This window comes from Ochlerotatus camptorhynchus, unplaced genomic scaffold, assembly GCF_037179485.1.
Source record: "Ochlerotatus camptorhynchus isolate MF236.1 unplaced genomic scaffold, CSIRO-AGI_Acam_v1.1 ptg000304l, whole genome shotgun sequence".
Taxonomy (NCBI): Eukaryota; Metazoa; Arthropoda; class Insecta; order Diptera; family Culicidae; genus Ochlerotatus; species Ochlerotatus camptorhynchus.
Window position 1 is genome coordinate 938,321 of NW_027040792.1, and position 9,429 is coordinate 947,749.

The 9,429-nt window shown below is 45.7% G+C and overlaps 1 protein-coding gene across 1 annotated transcript in view; it reads right to left on the reverse strand.

Annotated features, from left to right (window-relative positions):
• LOC135707188 (uncharacterized) overlaps positions 1 to 8,232 on the reverse strand; it is a 64,130-nt gene extending 55,898 nt beyond the window's left edge. The window contains exon 1 of the mRNA XM_065228938.1: positions 8,221 to 8,232. The gene's annotated coding sequence lies outside the window, so the exon portion shown is untranslated. The remainder of the gene's footprint in view (positions 1 to 8,220) is intronic.
• Between the last annotated feature and the right edge of the window lie 1,197 nt (positions 8,233 to 9,429).

Here is a 9,429-nt window from a genome sequence, read left to right on the forward strand (position 1 = left end):
CGGCGGCGGCGTGGCGGTGTCACGCCATTTGCTTTCGGCGGCGGCGGCGTGGCGGCGTTGGTCGGCGTAAGTTTATTTTTAATGATTTAGAAAAAAAAAAATACTTCCCAAACCAATCGCACATCAACAAAAAATGCTACCCACATTTGAGTTCAGATTACTCAAAATCGCTAAAACTTAGGTCACTCATAGTATGAGTAAATTTTCCGACACTTTCCCGGGGAAATCTTCTCGAATATGGGGAAAATTTAAGAAAATTATACACAGGTTACAAGTGTATTAGTAGACAGACTAAAACCACAATCAGTTTTCCTCGTATTCGAGAAGTTTTCCTCGGAAAAGTGTGAGGAAATTGACTCATTCTATGAGTGACCTACGTTTTCACGAATTTGAGTAACCTAAACTGAAATATGAATAACTCTTACTCAATTTTGAGCGTTTTCATTGGCCGTGCATGCGGAATTGTCAAGTGCTTGTTAAAATTGCAGGGGGTGGAGTCATACGGCAAAGTGTTACAAGCCTTTTGTTAAGTATAAGAAAAGTACGTTATATAGGGGTGGATAGTATATCAAGAGTAAATTTTCATTATGTCGTAAGTAACATTCACACCAATCCGAGAAAAATAAAGTTTTGTTTTGATGACCAAAAAGTTATTCCTATTTCCAATGCAACACATAACCTTAACATATTTAGCAGGGTTTTAATCATACAAATGCAAATCGCTAGCTTTCATGCTAAAAATACTGGTTTTTGAGACAAAAGTTATTATACGTCGTTTGGTGGCCACTATTGTTACTTAAGTCAAAGTGTATTTACCAGGCTATTCGGGAGAATTATCAATGACGTCTCCTTACGTGCAGCTCATTCATCATTTTAGGACCACCGAAATCATCTTAGCAACAAACAGTTCGATTTATTCACTTTAATAATGAGAAAGCGAAACGACGAAAGTACACTTTCACGGGTTTCTCAGTGCTGTTACTTAAGGCAAACGGCATCTCCATAGAAATCGGGTGACTTAAGTAACATCGGAAAAATATTTTGATCGGAAGGTGATTGCTTCAAAAAGCAATTTTTCTGGTAAATAAATTTGAAAATGGGATGTAATCCTATATTTGGACAGTATATAGTGTAATAGCAGGAGCATCGATTGACACTGATAGCTCGACTTTGTTTACCTTTGTTACTTTCGACGTATGAAAATTTGCTCTATAATAGCAATCTGTTGCATTACCTAACAGCCACTGCTTACTGCAAAACTATATTTTTGCAAATACTGTGATTGACATGAATGGAGATTGTTTTATCCACATTGTTAGGGTGGATGCCTGACCGACATGGAGATACGGTCAGCCCAGCTGTGTTTAAAAACTCGTTCACTTGGCGTGCTGGTGGTGGGCACACACAAAACCTTGCGAACCAAGGTTGCCAACCAAGGATACTTACTTAAGGGTCCTGTACACCACCGGAGGTGCAAAGGGTCAACGCAAAAGACTTCCATCCTGGGCGGCTGCTTGCTTTTGTCTTGACCTGGGCCCAGGTCAGATTCCTATCGACTTGCTTTATTTCCTTGTTGAGGCTCCGCCGCCCCTGGGTCTGCCTCTACTGCGATGTCCTGCCGGATTCCAATCCAGCGCTTGCTTTCAGATTTCGTTTCCGCCTTGTCGAAGTGTATGGCCGACCCACCTCCACTTTCGGTCTCGAATTTCTGTTGCTATCGGCTTCAGATGACATCGAGGATGGAGCTCGGCATTCGAGATCAAGTTGTGAGGCCTTCAGGCACGAATTATATACCGCAGGCATCGGTTGATAAAGACCTGCAGCTTCTGAGTGTTCTCCGCTGATACACACCACGTCTCGCTGACGTATAACAACACTGATTTCACGTTCGAGTTGAAAATTCGGATTTTGGTGCGTTGAATTATCTGGTTGGATCTCCATACGTTTCGTAAACTCGCAAAGGCAGCCCTAGCCTTCTTGATTCGTGCACTTATGTCGCTCTTGGTCCCGCCGTCCGACGCTATTTGGCTGCCAAGATATTGGAAAATTTCGACCTCCTCCACTGGTTGCCCGCTACCGTACAGTTGGAGGGGTTGCCCGTGTTGACATCCAACGATTTGGTCTTGTTGACGTTGATGGTGAGACCCGCCGCAGAGGAGCGTTCGCCTAGTTCATTGAGCTTATTCTAAATATCAAAGCGGCATTGTGCTAGTAGAGCAACATGATCAGCCAAATCGAAGTCGTTGAGATGCTCCATGCTGATAGGTTGCCAAAGAAGCCCACGGTGTGGTACACGATCAATTGCACCCACCACGATCTCGTCGATTACGATGAGGAACAGTAGCGGTGATAGTATACATCCTTGTCTCACACCAGCGACTACCCGGATAGGGTCAGACAAGGCTCCGTTATGCAGAACTCTACACGTGAAAGCGTGATACTGCGCTTCGATGAGGTTGACGATTTTATCCGGGACTCCCTTCCATCTCAGGGCGCCCCACAGATTCTCGTGATTGAGTCGGTCGAAATCATTTTCGTAGTCAATGAATACCAAATAAAGGGACTCTTGGAATTCATTGACCTGCTCCAGGATGATACGGAGCGTGACAATATGCTACCGCCAGAGAGTCGCGTCGATCTTCTCCAGTATCCGATTCAGGATAACTGTGCACAGAACTTTGAGAACAATACACAGTGACATGATGCCTCGCCAATTGTCGCACACAGTCAAATCCACCTTCTTTGGGACCTTCACGAAGACGCCCTGCATCCAGTCGGCTGGAAAAGTCGCGGTGTCCCAGAGATTACATAATAGTTAATGCAACATTTGAGCGGATAGCGTGGAGTCAGCTTTGAGCATCTCTGCTGATATGCGATCGACCCCTGGAGCCTTGTTGGATTTCATGCAAGGATACTGCAGCTTTCTAATTTTCCAAAAGCATAGAATATCTCCACGTTGTTTGAGTAGCGGTGCCGGTGGTGTAGTGGTAAACGTGATTGCCTCTCACCCCAGCAGGCCTGGGTTCAATCCCAGTCGCCGCCGCCGGTATGTTCTGAGGCATACCATCTCTGATCACGTCTTCCTTCGCAAGGGAAGTAAAGCCGTTGGTCCCCGGTTCATGAGTTGATGGGTCGATATGTAGGGTCCAGGTGTGTAAGCTGCCTCCCTGGCGTCGGTGGCATTGGTGCTCAGCACGGAAAACAAGATCGACGGAAAACAAATCATTTGTATTGAGAGGTAATTGTTTTGCATTATGTTTGCTATAAAATAAAATGCTTGATACAGTTTTTGGTTTATTAATCCTAAAGAAAAAAAAAAGGAAACGAAATGTTTGCCCATTTGTGTATTTTTGACTCATTTCCAAATTTTATTTATTTATGGGAATGAGAAGAAATAACAGTTCTGGCTGTGTTACTCAATTTAGAGTAGATCTGGCTTTAATTAAGAGTTGGTTGGAAATGCTAACATGAAGCTTTAGTGTGATGATTTATTAGCTAGAGAATGATCTGTAGAAGAGGGTAGGTGGATAGTTCCGTTAGAGTACGGCAGTATGAAAATTGAATAGAAGTTGAAAATGAGCGAAGGGCCATTAAAGCGACAGTTTTCAAGATGACGCACATTTTTGCCTAGCCCGTACGATGTACGCGGGGACTTGAAGTATGTCTCCAAGTCCACAGGCAAAAATGTGCGTGCCTCTTGTTGCTCATAAACTGACTGCGGCTGTGGAATAGTTCTAGCGACGTTTTCATCACTACCTAAAGCCCCACGTTTGCGAGAGCATTTCCAGTCGATGGTGTGTTATAATGCAGTTCTTCTTTACCCAACTATTGTGTTGCTCCTCTCGTCATGACCAACGTGATCATCTCAGAGATGAAGCGTAGGGTGGTTGTTGCGTGCTGTACCATCATCAGCATTGTTGACGGCTACTCCCGCCTTGAGTTGTTACATTCAAAGTGTTTTTTATGTTACTTCATACGCGAAGTTAACGATTTTCAGAGTTGGTTGGAAATGCTAACATGAAGCTTTAGTGTGATGATTTATTAGCTAGAGAATGATCTGTAGAAGAGGGTAGGTGGATAGTTCCGTTAGAGTACGGCAGTATGAAAATTGAATTTTTAGTAGCAACGAACGAGCGTGCGTTCAAGATGCATTTTACCGAAAAGATGTTACGGAATTTTCATCGGCGTTACATAAATTTATTCGGCGGCGTGAGCCATTTTACTGCGGCGGCGCGCCGGCTAAATTTCATCGGCGGCGGCGGCGTATGAAAATCGTCAGCGGCGGCGGCGTGGCGCGGCGGCGCACAGGTCTAATAACATCTCGGATCACGTCTTCCGTCGGAAGGGAAGTAAAGCCGTTGGCACCGGTTCATGAGTTGATGGGTCAATAGGTAGAGTTCAGGTGTCGGTAGCAATGGTGCTCAGCACGGAAAACAAAATAGACGAAAAACAAATCAAGAGAAAAAAAGTCCTAGAATTGAAATATTTTGTCGATGTCTTAGATCTCGTAAGCTTTTCAAAGTCCCTAAAATTTCAAATTTTGTTGACTTACCATGTTTTTTAAGCTGGGTAATCTGGCCAATTTTTGGACTTTGCAATTATTTGAGATTATTTGAACATTTGATAGCGCAAATATTCTTATTAATTCTCACAAAAAATCAACCAATCAGGCTACGGCCTTCTTGTCCTCTGCTGTCCGAAGAAGTCGTCTCCACTGCACTCGATCCATGGCCTCGTAGTCTGCGAAGGGTACGCAAGTCACCTTCTACTTGGTCGATCCATCTGCCCGCTGCGCACCTCTTCTTCTTGTTCTTACGACGTGCCCAGCCCACCGTAGTCGCCCAATTTTTGCAATGTGGACGATAGATGGTTCTCCCAGCAGCATTTCGTGGTTCATTCGCCTCCTCCACGTTCCGTCATCCATCTGCACTCCACCGTAGATGGGACGCAACACCTTCCATTCGAAAACATCAAGGGCGCTTTGGTCCTCCACGAGCATAGTCCAGGTCTCGTAGCCGTAGAGGACTACCGGTCTAATCAGCGTCTTGTGGATATTATTTATTCGACCGGAGCGTCCACCGGAGTCCAAAGTAGAGCACGATTCCCTGTCATAATGGGGCTTTGAACTTCTCTGTTGGTATCATTTTCGGTGGTCACAAGTGAGTTCAAATACATGAACTCGTCCACTACCTCGATTTCGTTGCCATCAATCTGAACTCGGGGTGGAGGCTGACATTGTTTTCCCTAGAACTTCTACTACGTTTCCGCCATCGTATCAGAGTTCCGTGCCATGATCCCGTTTTCATCGACGAAGCCAAGAAGCTGAATGGACTTTCTGAAGATCAAGCCACTCGTGTCTATCCCAGCTCTTCTAATTACACTTTCTAACGTGATGTTAAATAGCAGACATGAAAGTCCATCACCTTGCCGTAACCCCCTTCGAGATTCAAAGCGACTCGAGAGTGTCCCCGATACTCGAACAATGCTCACTTGATCCATCGTCACCTTGACCAATCGCGTCAGTTTATCCGGAAATCCGTACTCGTGCATAATCTGTCATAGTTCATCTCGATTGATTGTGTCGTATGCGGATTTTAAATCGATGAACAAATGATGTGTGGGCACGTTGCAGAGCCTGCCGAATCGCAAAAATTTGGTCCGTGGTAGCGCGGTATCCATGAATCCCGCCTGGTATTGCCCCACGAACTCTTTTACAAATGGTGACAGGTGGCGGCATAGAATTTGGGAGAGTACCTTGTAGGCGGCGCTCAGCAGTGGGATAGCGCGGTAGTTGCAGCAATCCAACTTGTCGTGATTGGGCATACGACACCTTCCATCCCCTCCTTCAGTAATATCTCCTCCTCCCAAAACTTGGAAATTACCCAGTGCAACGCTCTATCCATTGCTTCACCACCATATTTTAATAGCTCACTTGGTAGTTGATCTACACCAGTTGCTTTGTTGTTCTTCAGCCGACCGATCTCCTCCTCAACTTTTGAAGATCAGGGGTCGATAGACTGTCGTCTCCTGCGCGTGCTCCAAGATCTGTTCCCGTGCCAACTTCGTTTTCTGCTGCATCACCGTTGAGGTGCTCGTCATAGTACTGTTCCCACCTCTCAATCACCTCACACTCGTTCGTGAGAAGGTTACCGTCCAAGTCCTTGCACATATTGGCTTGCGGCACGTAGCCTTTGTGCGAACTAAGTATTTAGCTTCTCGTAGAATTTCCATGTGCGGTACAGATTTTCCATCGCCTTGCAATCTCAGTCTTCCTGCTGACGCTTCTTCCTTCGAAAAACCGAGTTTTATCTGTTCCGCGCTTGTCTGTATCGCTCCACATTCAATCCCGTGCGGTGTTGTAGCATGCTTGTGCTGCTGCGAGCGGAATTGTTCGTATAGTTCCGCTATCGTTCATGATGCGCCTACAAAGTTCTTAGCGTTATCGATGAGTGCTGGCCTACCACGCCGGGCAACGAATCGTTTTAGGGAAGTAATAAACGTATTCGTCGAGAGATCCGCTATAAGCTCGATGTGCACCGCCTTTGACGAAAGGCACACAAATATTGCGACGTAGCACTCGACAGGAGACCATTTCCTCGGAGCGTGCCGATAGAAGAGTGGCCCACACAGATCGACACCAGCGTTGAAAAACGGAAACGTTGGTGTGACGTGTTTGGCTGGTAGATCGCCCACGATCTGTTCGAGAGCAGTGGGTTTGCAGTGAAAGAACTTTAGACAATCATGAACTAGCTTCCGCACCAGGTTGCGTAATTGCAGTGGCCATTATTTCTCCCGCACGCTTGCGATGAGTAGCTGTGGACCAGCATGGAGCAGCTTCTCGTGATACGAGGGTATGATGAGCTCCGTAAGTGGATGGTGCGTGGCAAGAATGATCTGATGCTTCCAGTCTTCGGAAAGAGGCGTGTTTCGAAGCCGGTCACCGGTAGGTTGCTTGGTTGAGTTCCGTGGTTCGGAGAAATCCCTTCGTTTGATCCTGTCGAGCAGGCTTGCAACTATGGCTAAATCTTCGTCACCACTAGATGAACTAGCTATGGAAATGATGATAGTAGACTGAGTATGAGGTTTGAAGGTTGGATCTGAATGGGCAGCAGAGCGTTCGATTGTTCATCGAGGTCCTCGGACAGAAACTCATCGTCAGCCGTACGAATATGTGACAGCCAAAACCTGGACGTTTGCCTTTGCCTGGACCGTGCTACGTGCTACCAGATATCCGAATCCTTCAGTTGTGTTGGAAGCATTCTACAGGACATGATGTTCGCCGGGTTTTCTAGTCTAGCCACGTGTCCCCAATTGCCACGCGCAGTGATATGCTGTTTGCTACAAACGTCCTCCATCGTAATGGTGTTCCAGCTAACCAATATTTAATGTAGTACGATGGTGGAATCAACCCAGTAGTAGCACTTTAGATCCATTTTCAAACTGTGCTGGACTTTCTGGAAGAGGTGGTTGAGAAACAATGCACCAGAAAGTTCAAGATGTGCTTCTATGACGACTGGTTAATTATCTCCTAAACTTCACCCAGCGCTGTTGGAGCTCTTCTTTCAATGGTGCGTTCCAAGTCTTCTTGTTAGCCCAGAGTTCCTGCATGAAGCACTTAGCAAGTACGATGACGAGCCCTACGAGTCCCAGAGGGTTGTAGAGGCGAGCGGAATCTGAAAGGGAAATGCGTTTTGTGATGACATCATCTTTGTTCCATTTTGGTACGTTGAACTCGACTTCATCGGAGCCGGGGGTCCACTTGAGTCCCAGAGTTTTGACGGAAGAAGTCGAATCAAGGTCGAGTACCGAGCGTTCGTCTAGAAGATGTGCTGGGATGTGTTTGAGTATTTCCGTTGAGTTTGAAGCCCATTTACGAAGGCTGAACCCAGCTGATTGGAGCAGTTGGCTACATAGAACCTTTCCTTCTTCCACATCGTCGAACCCGCTAATCATGTCGTCCGTGTAGAAGTCGTTCGCAACAACCCTTGAAGTAGCAGGATGAAACGACTGACCCTGCTTTGCGAGCTCCTTAAGACATTTTGTGGCGAGATAGGGTGCGGCAGAGGTCATCATCAAAGCGTCGTTCAGTATGATTCCAGTATCGGTGACACAAGACGCGTTGAACACAACACTAAGTTTAGTTGTGAGACTGTCCGTACGTACGATGCAATGATGCGGAAGGTAGCAGGAAGCGGACGTGGACAACGAATCTTCAGATACTTCCTCCATGTGCCCCAGCTGGAGATATTCTTGTATGAACTTCGAGTAAGCTGATTTGAGCAAAGGGTTCGCTTCAAGACGCCGACTCAGTGAAAGGAGCCAACGTTAAGCGATCGGGTAGTAGTTTCCAAGCTTTTGTAGGACCTCAGGCTTTTTTTGAAAAGTAACCACGAAACGACCACTATTGTCTCTAGTCATAGTAGCAGCAAAATGAGCTTCGCCGGACGATTCTTCGACGGACATTGTACTGGAAGAGTGACACGACTCCCAAAATCTGTCTAACTGATCCTCTACCGTTTGATTACCGCACACATGAGCAACCACAGTTAAACTTGACGGTTTGGTCAATCCAACTTTTCTTGAGACGACCCAGCATGGTTTTCTGCAGCACCGATTTTCCTGGACCCAGTTTCACGAAACCTTGTAGGAGAAGATCATAGTAAATCTCCATTCCGATGCTCATGTCTAGAGATGCTGAAACTTTGGAACTGCAAAGACGATATAAGATGGCCATTCCCAGTTGGTAGTATCCACAGCGTTCGGCGGTAGATTACGCGTTATTTTGCTGAGGATATGGAAAAGTCTGCACAATAGAAGCCCAGGTAATGTTTAAAAACGAAGTTCTTGCGCTTTTTTTGTTGCAGAAATGCATATTTCATTTTATATAAATTATGCAAGTTAGTTCCTGCATTATTGGGTCACTTACCTTACTCAGTTCCTTGTCCTTTTTCACTCAAACCAGTTCACAAACGTACGTTGCTGTCCATTAGACCGATGCAAAAATGGGTTCACAGTGCTTAAGCGGTTCCAAATCGAATCCTGATTAGCCTCCCAAACTCATTTGATTAGAAACGAACTGGACAGAAATCATTTGAAGTTTATATGAAAATTACTGTGGAAGTGCCAAACTTTTAGTTCAGCTACAACTTTGCAGAAGATTGATGTTCAGCCAAACGTCAATTTTGTGAAGTTCTGCCATTGATTGAGGAATCCGATTGCAGGCGTCCACTCGCAATGACGGTACGACGAGGAAGAGGACGCAAGACGATCGCTGCGTGCTGTCGTAGTCTGCCGTCACATCTGCTGAGGAGTGCGCAGGGTTATGTTCGTAGTAAGTAGTGAACGGCTAGCATCTCTATGCGGGGGTATTAAATACCGCACAAATTTAAATAGTTTTAATTTTTTAAGAGACTGATAATCCTATGGCAT